Source organism: Culicoides brevitarsis, chromosome 3 (genome assembly GCF_036172545.1).
Source record: "Culicoides brevitarsis isolate CSIRO-B50_1 chromosome 3, AGI_CSIRO_Cbre_v1, whole genome shotgun sequence".
Taxonomy (NCBI): Eukaryota; Metazoa; Arthropoda; class Insecta; order Diptera; family Ceratopogonidae; genus Culicoides; species Culicoides brevitarsis.
In genome coordinates this window covers 17,500,133-17,513,419 of record NC_087087.1, presented here as the reverse complement: position 1 = coordinate 17,513,419, position 13,287 = coordinate 17,500,133, and the positions used below count along the sequence as shown (strand labels likewise).

Sequence of the window (13,287 nt, the reverse complement as noted above, 5' to 3'; positions counted from 1 at the left end):
TTTTTAATTTTCAACATTAAAATTTGAAAGTATGTAAAAAACGTAAAAATCTCTTTCTTTCTCAATTTTGAGCCATTTGGAGTTGTCTGAGAGCGATATGATGTATGAGAGATCTTAATGAAATTTTCTCAGCTTTCATTTGGCGCAAGCGGTTTCATCAGTTTGAGTCGATTTGAAATAGCTGTAGTGCAAATGTAAGGGAAAATTCGCTTGAAACCATTTTTTTTCTAATAATTTGACTAAATGACTAAATTTAAACAACTAAAACGAGTATTTTATTTCTTATTTTACTATTTTACAACTTACTTTATTGAAAATAGGTGGTCCAAAACTACTTGACTCAAAACGGCTCAAACCGAAGAAACCGCTTGCGCCAAATGGAAGCTGAGAAAATTTCATTAAGATCTCTCATACATCATATCAAATAAGAACTTGTAAAAAGAAAGCTTAAATTAAAGCTTAAATTTTCCCATTTTTTCTTATTTTTTAAGAAATTTCTCTTGTGAACTGAACGCTTTGAAACTTTTTAAATTTCCTTTAGCGTAACGACTTTTAACGTATTTTTCATACTTTCGTTATAAATGAAACATAAAGAACAACCAAAACCAGTAAAATTTAAATTAATTCTACAAATTTAAAAGGCAACATGCAAAAATTTCACTTTTCTATTTCATCTCTCTATTCGCCGTTTAAAAGTCCACATGAATAAAAAAAAAAGTCGTTAATTTCTTCCACATCAGAACTTTCTCAGTCATTCGCTTATCTATTCCGATATTTAAATAACCCAATAAAAAAGTCGGTTACGTTCCAATCGACGACAGAAAAAAAAATCATAATAATAAATGAGCATTCTAGACATTTAAAAAGCTAACATCAGAATACCAAATAAAATCATAATACAATAAATAAATAAAGAAAAGAGAAGTATATGTGAAATGGAAAGAGATTAAATGAATTAAAATGAATACATAACCGACGGACTGTCAGAGATCATAATGAGAAGAAAAAGTAACTAACAAACTGGTTTTCTTCTTTCTTATGATCGTTCTACCTTTTGGTACTTAGTACATAATAACTGCCGCTCAAGTAAGGCTCTCGACGCCGCGGTGTGAATGATATACGAGGAGAAAGACGCTAAATAATGAATATTCATGATACTCGAGAAAAATACGTTAAAAACGCACTTTTTGATGTTATGTAAGAAAAACTGATTAAAATAAATAATTCTCGTGAGCGAAATATTTACATTGAAATTTAAAGAGAATGTTATTTGATGCTCATGTGAAACAAACGACCAAAACAACGATTTCTGATTAAATTACTTGTTAAAGAGTTAGATTTCAGTCGCTGTCGCGAAATTTTTGTGTTTCCTACAAAAATTAATTAATAATATTTATAAATTTTGTATAAGAACACAGCAAAAAACATGCGACTTCTGTGTGGCTCTTTGATAAAAAAAATTATTGGTTTCAGCAAATATAAATTTTGCAAGGCCGAGTGAAGAGACGACGACGTGAAGTCGCTAAATTTTTCACACAAATGTTAATGAAATGTGTCATTAACCACGTGAAGTTAAATTTTTTGTCTCTTTAGGAATTTTTTCCTTTTTTAAGCCCTTTAAAAAATTTTCTATTTTTTTTTTAACTTTAGAATTTTCTAAAAATTCGTAAAATAAATGTAAATTTGAGCCAATTATAAATTTTGAAATGAATTTCACAAAATTTTATAAAATTCTACATTAATATTAAGAGAAGAAAATCTTTTGTCAATTAAATAAATGAATTAAAAATAAATAATCAATGATAATTTTATTTAATATTTTTTTTAATGTTATAAATTTAATTTATTTATTTAATTCAAAAAGATTATTTACTCCTAATGTAAAACTTTGTTTTAAAATTTAAAAACTATTGTTTGTCAATTTTATCGATTAGGAAAAAAATCCTTGATAAACCTGATAAAAAAAAAACTTTGAATGGACTTATTTTAATGCTCCAAGGTAAATTAAATTTCTACTAATTGACCACAAAGGCGGAAGAAGTCAGTGTCAGTCTAAAAAACTTACCTAAAAACTTAAAAAATTGGTTGATTTTAATCTTAAACCGAAAAAACTCCGAATTTTCACATATGACCTCTAAATGACCTTCAAACATAAATAGTAAATTCGTTAAATATTTGCTTGATTTGGATAAATTGAATTATTATTTGTTTGGATACCTTTGTGAGATTTTTTTGACCTACTTGAAAAATATTCCTTAGCTCTAAACAAGCCTTGATACCTATCTGGGAAAAAAATAAAAAAAAATCAGTTAAAAAAATTAATCGACTTCGGCAGGACTCGAACCTGCAACCTCTTGATCCGTAGTCAAGCATTCTATCCAATTGAACTACGAAGCCGTGTTATAAATAGATTGCCGATCGTGATAATTGTTCTCTGTACGTACGTTGATCGTTGTGATTAGAGCGTTTTATTTTTGGCCTAAATAATTATTTTTAGATTTTTCTTTTGAAAAGTTAAACTTTTCACCAAAATTATTAAAAATAGCAAAAATCAGTGATTTTTCAACCGCAAACCGGATCACGTGCGGATCGACATGAACCACGTGTCTTGTCTATCATCCTTTTTTTGTAAAGAATTTCAATTTTTTACCGCAAAAGAAAACGGTTAATTATTATTTTTTGTGAAAGAAACACCGAAACATCTAAATTTTTAAAGAAAATCTCATTTTAATAGAATCACTTCCTGTATATCCTCGATTTCAAAAGATTATAAAACCATAAAAATATCTAAGACAAGTTTCTTGAACAATTATTATGTTATTTATGATGGATATATTTTTTCGGGTGATTATTGATAAAAATTGTTCACAAATTGCTCGGTGATTATCTCGGCAAGGAGCACCTGGAAATCCTCAAAAGAAAAGGATTGTTCCTTACTTGTTTACAATTGAATAGTCAAATGGACAGAGATAATCCTTTCTCATTCTTACGATTTTTCTTTGTTTCTCACAAGAAAAAAAAGTGACATCAGACATTCAAATTTTTTGGTACTTTTTTAAGGAAGGAGATAATTTTCTATGGTTTCTTGTAATTTTTTAGGAAACGTTAAGCTGTATCTCCTGCCGGTTGTGTGTTATGAAAAGTAATAATTTCTTTTGCCAAAAAAAATGATCGATTGGCAAGTGCAGCTGGAACATGTGAAAAATTCTGTTTCTCTCCCAAAGAGTTCTACGAAGATTTGAACGAGGAGGAGCTGACCACCTCTATGTGAAGGAATGTCTTCAAGAACGACAAAAAATAAGTTGTAAGTCAGGTTACAACGAACATGACAAGAATAATTTACATTACATGGCATTACAACTCTTCTCAGCAAAATGTACCAAGAGTTATTTGTACAAAAAAAAATATGTAAATATTCTCTTTGATACTAATTTACATGCAACAATTTACTAAGCTTTTGTTTAATTTAAGCTCCATTCGATTCGTATAGGTAACGAGTAGAATTATCGGCAATTTAAGTAGATTTCAAAGAGAAACCATACATAGTGAATATTAATCATAAAGTGACAATAAGAGTGTTTAATGAGCAAATATGCTGTGAAAAGTTGACGTTTCGCGAGTTAAATTTTAATTTCAATTCATCAAGTATTTCAAGTATGATTTAAACTTAAGCTTACAAAATTTATATGATTTAAATTTCAGCTTAAGTTTTTCTTCCTTTCTTCTTACTTCGTTTAGTGCTCTATCTTTCGATGATAATTTATGTAGGACATTTTCACACTTAGTTTTATTTCTTTCTCTTTTTTTCCTATATCTCACTGTTTTATTTTATCATTTTTTCTTGGATTTTCATCAATTTAAATTCCCAAGCGGCAAATACGGCAAATATATGCGCACAAAGTCTTCCTTATCATCACGAACAAAAAAAAAGTGATTCCTCTAATTAAGTTCTTGTAGCGGCAAAAAAATCTAAGCTTGACAGAAACTTTTCAGAAATTTAAAGTGAAACAGATGCAAATTTCGTGAAACAAGAAGAAGTTTGGGACAAGTATTGAAATAAGAGAAGAACAAGAAACGATTTATAAAACTCAATATAATAATTACTTTTACGTTTTTGCAAAATATTAGTTGAAAACTTAACCAGAAAGTTCGTTTCACACAAAGTTAATAAATGGAGTGGGTTGTCAGTGGTTTCAATTTTCTCGGAAACAACTTGTTTTGTGTACTTTATAAATTTATTTTATAAAATTTGTGAAAAAACATTTAAAGCATCTTGAAATGCAGTATTAGGCACTAAATGGTTCATAATAAATTTGAGTGAGTGATTGAGTTGGTGATGAAATTTTTTTATTCTGGACAAAAAACCGCAATTACAAAAATCTCTGCAAATATTGTCAAATGTTCGATGGGACTCACTAACTTCTTCTCCCGATCGAAAAAATATTTTCCTTTGCAATATCACACTTTGATGACTTGCTATAATCACATAATTAAAAGTCACTGCATAAACTTCTTCCAGGGACTTCACTTTTCCAAATATTTCTTTAGCAAGACCCCTAACTTGTCGAAAATGAATGGTTTCTATTTTGTCACTAGTTGCCACACAAATTGCTAGGGACTTTAACTTCTTAAATTTGCGACGAATTAACTCATAGTTGAGCGAAGGCCATTTTCTAAAAGTTGCAACCAATAAATGTGTAATTTTGTCAAAACTTAACTTTTCCTCATACAAATTTTCTAAAGCAGCTTCATTTTCATTGAAGGTAAAAATTGCAAGTGTAGTCAAGTTTGGAAAAACTTGGAGCCAATCAAAGCAGAAACTGTCGAAACTGTCATAGAGTTGCACTCTAACATCTTCAACATTTGTCATTTTTTGAACTGATGAAAAATTTAAATCCTTTACGAGAAAAGAGCCGGTTAAGCTGAACCCTATCGTGAGTATTGTGATGCTTTTTGTTATAACAAGCCATTCTGAAGATATTTTCGTTAAAAATTCAAAAAAATTTGAATATCGGAGAAAATTTCTCAGATGTTTTAGTTTTGGTAAATCACGCAAACCACTTTTTATGGCATCGGTCAACTTTGAACTGTTCAATCCTAAGCACAGCTCTTCGACATTAGCTCCAATGTTTTTCCAAAAAGCACTCAAGTCTTGATCTACAGAAATTTCAATGTAATTATCTAACAGGATTCTGTTATACTGAAACTTTGACGTCATCATAATCATGACAGGATTTGTTTGAACCGACAAATAAACCGATCTGAAGTTTAATGTTCGATCGATTTTGTTACTTGATGAAATTATGTCGAACCATTTTTTGCATACTTGTCGGCATGTTAGTTGATCATTTTTTGTTAAAAACATGAAAATTCGTTCCAATACTTCGTATGGCATCATTTGGATACGATTCAAGTTCAAAGTTGAAAAACTTTTTTCGAGAATCTCTTCACTGTTTTTCAAAGATTTTTCATAGTCGTGCCTTGTAAATGTTCGATATCCAGCAATTACTGTTTCTAATTGTTTCAATTCGTAAAAAAGTTTAAAGATGTCATCCTTATTCAAAGTACATCTGACATGCAACGCCTTCAGTTGGTGAAAAGTGTTTTTGATAATTTCCAAACCAACACTTGTTAATTCACTTTTTTCGCATTCCACATGAAAGTTAGTCAACAATGGATTTGTTTCGGCAAATATTTTAACGCTTGTGTCACACATGATTCCTTTATGTATCTTGATACTTACATCAATGACATTTTGAAAAGAAGACAGGAACCTTTGGAAACTCTCATTCGTTGAAACTTCAAAGTTAGCTTGTAAACTTTCGATTTGCGGAAACTTTGGCCAATTTATATCACTTGAGTAGAATTGATATTGAAGCTTTTTCAACTTTTTCAAGTGAGTAAAGATCAAATCAATAAACTGCTGATCATCAATTTTATGAAATCTCAAATTCAACGAAACAAGTGATGGAAAACTTTGGAGGCAACTTTTTAGATAGTTTAAACAAGTAAGTTGTCCTTTCCATGAACCTTCTAATACTTTTACAGAATGGCTTTTATATACTTCATGATCTTTTATGCAATTTTCTTGATTGTCTAGCAATTCTAACTCAACTTTTACTGGTTCAATGAAAACCTTAAAGAATTCAAAATCAAAATTAAGTTTCATTTTTGTAACAATCCAACGAAAATGTTTCCAATAATTGTGGAATGGCAACTTTTCAACATCAAATACAACTTCATCCATATTCAGGTAATTAAAGTTCAACTCTGCGAACCATTCATTAATGAAATTAGCTTCAAGTGGAAAGTAACATCGAGTCACGAGTGTTTTAAGTGATCTACAATGTCGAAGTACTGCGAAAAAGTGAAGATCTACATTCGCTTTGTTTGGTTCTGGGTCAGATCTTTCTTTGTCCAAAAGTAAGACAGTTTCCAATTTTTCGTTGTTGTCAAAAATTCTTGACAAATCAAGATAAAGTGATTCAACTTGAAGAGCTCGAATGTTTGTAAAAACTTCCGCAATATTTAAGTCACAATCATGATGAGTTTTATCTTCTTCTGGCGCCGATTCAGCTAATATTAAAGTTGTTACTGATTCGTTAAGTTTAGACCAAAATGTTTTGAAGATGTTTTTGTCTTTCGTTGATTCATCGAATACAATTCCAAGTCCGTCAACGATAAGAGTTTCGTATTTAATTTGATCTTCAATTACGTTTTGCACTATTTCGTCAGTTTCGCAAATACGAAGTCCTGTTTTTAGAGTTAAGGAATTTAGAGAATTTTTTGATAGCTTCATTTTTCACAAGGGTGATTTTTAAGCTAATTTTCAAGAGATCTTTAGTTATTAGCAATTTTAAGAACACTGAATGACAAATCGCGACATGGTAAAAAAAAGTTATAAATAGAAGTTACATACTCTCTGAAAGAGAAACTTTGATAAGAAATGTGATTGAAAGATAAGATAAAAAATACTTGGTTAATACAAATATATTTTAAATTCAAGTAGATATTAGTCGAGTCAATATTAAAAGAGTAGGGAAAAATTATTTCACTCTCTAATGAAAGAAACTTCAATACAAAGCTGTCTCAAGTGATTGGTAAATATGATAGACAAAAACTGATTTGTATGTTTCAGCTGATCGGGTATAGGTACAGAGTTACTTGTATATATGAGTCTATTTTATTGTTTTTGACATCGTTCGGATCTGTTTGTTGCCACTATCTGCCAGTTCTTAATGCTCAGCGCCCTTAGATACGCTTTTACGCGATCGATCCATCTTGCTTTAGGTCACCCAACACCTTCATTAGCAGCATTCAGAATCTCTTCGGAACAGAGTTGCTGGGGCTCGATTCCATTCGTGCTAATTGACCAGCCTATCGAGGTCTGTTGAATTCCACAAGTGCCACCTTGTGCATCTCCTCATACTTTAATTCCCGTGCTTTAATTCTTGCTTTAATTTGTGCTTTAAAAAGAGTTTTTTGATTTTTAACCACATTTCGAAGAAAAATTCGTAAAAGTATTAATTTTTTAAAACATTTTTTTTCTTAGTTCAAAAGGAGTTAGGTATAAAATTGAAAAAAAAAAATTTTTAAATAATTTATAATGTGATTATTTTAATTTTTTTTTAATACGTACAACTTCAAAATTAAAGAAGTTGCTATATAACGAATCCGTATAACGAATTTTACTTTTTGAGCAGGGTTAGATACTAGAAATATGCATTGGAACTTGGGTATTTAATCAGGGTAAAAATTTAAAAATGTCAACTGGGGCGAATTTTTTAAATATGTTTTGGGTAAAAATTGTCAATTATGGTCAAAATTTTGAATGTGCATTGGGCCAATTTAATTAAAATGTCAAATGGGGCAAAAATGATGATTTTACATTGGGTGATAGTTTTTAAATTTGCATTAGGGCAAAGTTTTTAAATATGATTTGGGACAAAAATCTTAAATATTTAAAAATGTCAACTGGGTCAAATTTCGAATGTATAACACTTTACAAAGTTGAAATATACACTGGGATGAAAAATTGAAAAAAATCAAATTCCTCAAAACTTTTCGAGACACTAAACTTCCACAATTAAACCTGAACAAAGAACTTGTCACTAACAATCAACATAAGTCGCGCTTGTCTATCTTTCTTTACATTGATCGCCTTTCTTCTTTACATGATCAACATAAATGTCAATGTCATGCCTCTCTACATAGAACTTGTACATGTAAAGTAAACATTGAAACAAAGAACGAAACGTGAACGACGAAAAAAAATGATTTTGTCGATTATATAACTAACGGGGCATCAACGGTCGAAAAATTCCAGGAGACGAATGTAAAGAGGTAAAACTGCAAAATTTTAATCTGTTTCATCTCGTGTTTTGTTTTATTTTTGGTTTCTTCGTGGAATGAAGGTAACACATAAAAATACATATAAAAATGATGAAGAACCATAATAAATAAAACTGAAAAAGGAAAGAATTGAGCGATATTTAACGACTTTTAGCAAGTTTTAAGGTTTTAAAGAAAAAAATGAATGAAATGTCCTTCGGGACCTGCAAAACAAATAAACTACATGCCTCTAATGACGCATTGTTAGTAATTTGTTCTAGATTTTGTTGCGAGAACAAAAAAGTTGCTCCAATAAACATTTGCCTTAATAACATTTCCCATTGTCTCGCTAAAAAGTTACGTCGGCATCCAAAGAAGGTGTTAAATTTTTGTAACCTTCATGTTTTTATGTGTTGTTTTTTTCCTTTGTAAACACACAAAAAACAACAATATTTACATACTAAATCGGTAAAGTGCAATAAAAAGAATATTTTTTTTCAACTGACTCAGAACTTGCTCAAAATCGGGTCAAAAAAAAGAAAAAAGATGACCATTGAGTAATTTATGCAAAAAATTTTTTTTTTTTTAATTTTAATCACTTTCGGATGTTCATTCATCCACATTCAAGGATAATTTCTAGAGCAAGGTCAAGCCTTTTCATCGTCTTTCTTTGAAAAAAAAATTTCATTCATTCAAAAATTTGAAAATAATGAAAAGAAGGAAAGATGATTATTATCACTTGTCATGCCGAAAAATTCGTTTTTTTTTTCAAACATTCCAAATTTTTGCTTCAATAAAATTCTCGGTAGTTTCATTCAATTGCATTCAGAAAAATCAATTAAAAAAATAATAAGTTTTTGTCATAATTTCAATGCGATGAATGACAACCGGAGATACATAGATCGAAACACTGCCAGGTAAAACATGCAATTTATGACTGATGTGTGGGATTCATCATCAAGAAAATTTATTGCAAAAAAAAAAAATAAAATAAAAATAAATAATAGCAGTCCCAGAGGAGGAGATGAATGGCAGGCGCCACACATGAAATCCAAGCTTTTTATTGTAAAATTGATTTTTTTTCCAAGCAAATATTTTTTTAGAGCAATAAAAAATTTGTTCCTAGGAAATATTTCGGAACATTTTTATGTTATTCGAGTACTGAGGAATTTAAGATTCTCATAGAAAAATGCAAAAAAAAAATTGGCAAAGCGCCTTTTGTGTAATTTTTGTGTGAATTTCCGATTTTTTTTTAATTTTCGGCAAGTGCTTTTTGAAGATTAAGAAGTAAGGTGTCAGATTATCGATCGTGATTGGTTTTGATGCGATGACAAGAGATGATTGGAGATGAGACATTTTTCACACAATTTCTCATCGAAGAAAGTTTTTTTTTTAATGAGGATATTAACCGATTTTTAATATCAACATAAAATTGTGGATTAAAAGGTAACCGCGTGAATTCTCGTCTTTAAACACTAAAAATGATCATCATAAATAAATTTATAATCACAATAAAGAGAAATAAAATAAAAAGTTCAAGTCCTAAAGAGAAATAGATTAAACAGGTGCATCGAAGCCATTTAAATGCGGTGTTGTTGGTTTCTTCATCTCAATAACTTTACTTGATTTTTTAACTAAAAACACAGTCCTTAATGATGGGAAAAAGTTAAATTTTGTTTGATATGATAGAAAAAAAAAACAAGGAGACGATTATGTTATTTATATATTTTATTTTTTTTTTGTAAGGATTTATCATCACTCTTCTTCGTTGTCCGAGTTTGTTAATGTCTTGATCGATCATTGTGGGTTTTAAAAGATTTTTTATAAATATTTTTTTGTAAGGATTCGGTGTAATCGTATATTTTTTGTGGCGGTCATTGTATCATGAAGGCGTTGAATGGATAAAAAGTGATTGTTCACTAATGGGTTGATATGGAGAAAAGGAGTAAAGGCTTCTCACGATGATAAAATTTTATGTTGAAAAGTGATAAAAAGAGGAAGTTTTGAGTTTTGGTGAAAGGTGGTCCGATGATATTTTTTAAATTTGTATGTTTTATGTTAGAAAATTAATTTAAATTTAATTTATACTTAAAAGTTTTCAAAAACATTTTAACAAATCTTCAATTATTTGGAAATTTCTTAATTTTTTTTTGTTCATTGTTTTGTAACTTTTTAATATAAATCTTAATAACTAAAATTTCAAGATTATCAAAACAAGAAAAACAAAAATTATTTTTTTTTGCATTTTTTGAAAAAAATAGCAAATAATTAAAATTGTAAAAAAATGTAGAAACAAACAAGGACATTTTTATAACTTTTGTACAAAAAATTGAAATTTAGTTAAATTTCTTATATTTTTGAAAATTTTAAAAAAATTTTAGAATTAAAAATATTTTTTAAAATTAAAAATAAACAAAAAATAATAAATTAAATAATTTGTTAAAATTAAATTAATAAATTTTTAAAATTAATTAAAATGAAAGTTTTTAATTTTTTAAAATTTTAATTTTCTTAAAGTTTAATGACATTTTATTTAAATTTAATTTTATTTTTTATAATTTTGAATAAATTTAGAATATTTTATTGTTTTAATTAATTTTTTTTAGAAATTTTATTAATTTTTATTTTATTTTTTAATTATTATTAATAATTTTTTAAATTATTAAAATTTTATTAATTTTATATTTTTCATTTATTTAATTTTAAATTAATTTTATTTTTTATATGTTTAGACTAAATTTCTATTTAAAATCTTTTCAATTCAAAAATTTTTAAATTTATTTTATTCGAATTTCTGCCTTACAGTTTTAATTGATTTTATTTTTTTATATATTTTATTTAATTTTTTTTATTATTTTTTTAAATATTTTTTTTAAAATTTAATTTAACTTTAATTAACAAGATCTTATTGAGTTTTTTTTATTTAAAAAATATATTATTATATTAATGAATAAATTAGGTAAACTATTTTCAATATAGAAATTTCAATTGTTTATTTTTATTTAATTTTTAATAATTTATTTAAATATTTTTAAAATATTTTTTTTTTGTAAATTTTAATTTTAAAATTATTTTAATAGAAAAACAAACTGAGATTTTTTATTATTTTTTTTCCAGCTTCTAAAATTCATTCTACTTCTTTTGGTTGAAAATTCCTACATTTTTTTGCTTCTCAGAAAATTAAAAAATTCCGTGACAATCGACCTCCAAAGACTTTTCTTGCCTGTTGTCCCAGTTGACATCCGTTACAAAAATCTCCCTTTTTCTCCGTATTCTCCATTCGACTAAATTTCCATTCATCTCCTGTACATTTTTTACAACATTTATTGGCATCCAACATCTAAAATTATTACTTTTTGTCCCATAAAAAAAATGTGTGCCAACATCATAAATCTGTCATGAAAATCCTTTCATGTAGTTTGTGTCGCCTCAAAAAAAATCAAACTCAAACATTTTTATCCCCAACAACAAACAATTACGTTCCAAGTATTCTCTTTTTTCTGTGCTTAATAACTCTAATGATATTCCGAAAGATCATCACAAAGGACGATTTTTATCTATGTTTTCTTGTTCAACATAACAATTCATTAAACTCTCCAGGACCGGATACATCTCATAAAAATATAAAATTGCAAACAACAACAAATTATGACCTACACTTTTTTTTTAATTTTTGACAGAAGAGACCTGTCCGTCCTCAGTAAAACTCCTCTACAAAAATCCTCCGACACAGAAAATTCCTCGAAATGTTCCACTTGTGATTTTTTTCCTTGAGATGATCTTGAACATGAGACAAACAAATAAAGTTTGTAGAAAAAAATAAACAAAAAACATATGAGATCCTTTGTTTAGCTGTGTCTACGACGGATTTTTGCACATATGATGTGAAATGGAATATTTTAAATGGACCTGCTTGCCTGCCTGGTCAGGCGGTAAATCAGCTGTTTTTTGTTTGTATTTTTTTCATTTTTTTGATGTTCAGGAATTTTTCATCAGAAATATTTTGTAAAGAATTTCCTGTTTACTTGGACTTAATTTCTCAAACATGCAGATTTCTTTGTTTTCAAACAAAGTCCTTGGAATTCCAATCCTTTTTATCGTCCATCAATTCAAACAGAAAAAATCCTTTTCATTAAAAAAATATTTAATGCATACTTTGACTTTGATGGATGCGTTAAAAGCATCAACACGGTAATAAATTAGTATGATGACCGTGTACCGCGTGAGAAAATTATCCTGTTTCATCTCCATCTCCACTTTACACAATTTTTTATTGGTTTATTATAATTTTTTTAGTCTTTTATTGGTCTTTTTAATAAACGTATTTAAAGAAGAAAGAACGATTTAAAAAAAAATAATTTTTTTCTTGTCCATTTTGTCTGGGCTGGACAGGTTTTTAACGTTATTATGTTAAAAGCTTCAATTTTGTTATTATTTAATATTAAAAGGATACTTTTTTGTTTGATTTTATTTAATTTTTTAGAAACTTTATTTCATTCATTGAAGGAAGAAGCTCCATAAAGTCTCGTTTGGTACAAAAGACTTCAATATCCGGCGACGAACCTCATCGCGAATGCCTTTGGGACTCATGAATGCACTAATAAAACGATAAAATTATCCTTGGACAGCAATAAAAAAAAAATCCCTGCCACCCCGTGAAATATTAAAATATAAAAATATTTGGTCGATTTATGATTTACTGACACAACAAAATTGTAGGCCATAAAAAATTTTAATTGAATTTGGCTTCTTGATCCTTTTTTATTCAAAGATTTTTTGATGAAAAAAAAGTTTAAAAATAAAATAAAATGAATACATAAATAATGGAATATAAATGAAAAAGGATAAAAATGTTACGTAGCAGGGGATCACAATTTATGTTAGAGATAATATTAGTGCATTGTCACTGATTTTTATAGCGTTTAAATCAAAATTGAACGGTTTGATACCTTGTTC

At 28.1% G+C, this 13,287-nt stretch overlaps 1 protein-coding gene and 1 non-coding gene across 2 annotated transcripts in view; one reads left to right on the top strand and one right to left on the bottom strand.

Annotated features, from left to right (window-relative positions):
- Nucleotides 1-13,287, top strand: part of LOC134833849 (M-phase inducer phosphatase-like) — a 151,296-nt gene that overhangs the window by 60,753 nt on the left and 77,256 nt on the right. The gene's annotated exons all lie outside the window — the stretch shown is intronic.
- Nucleotides 2,324-2,397, bottom strand: Trnar-acg (transfer RNA arginine (anticodon ACG)). Its single transcript has one exon. It is a non-coding gene; the product is annotated as a tRNA-Arg (tRNA).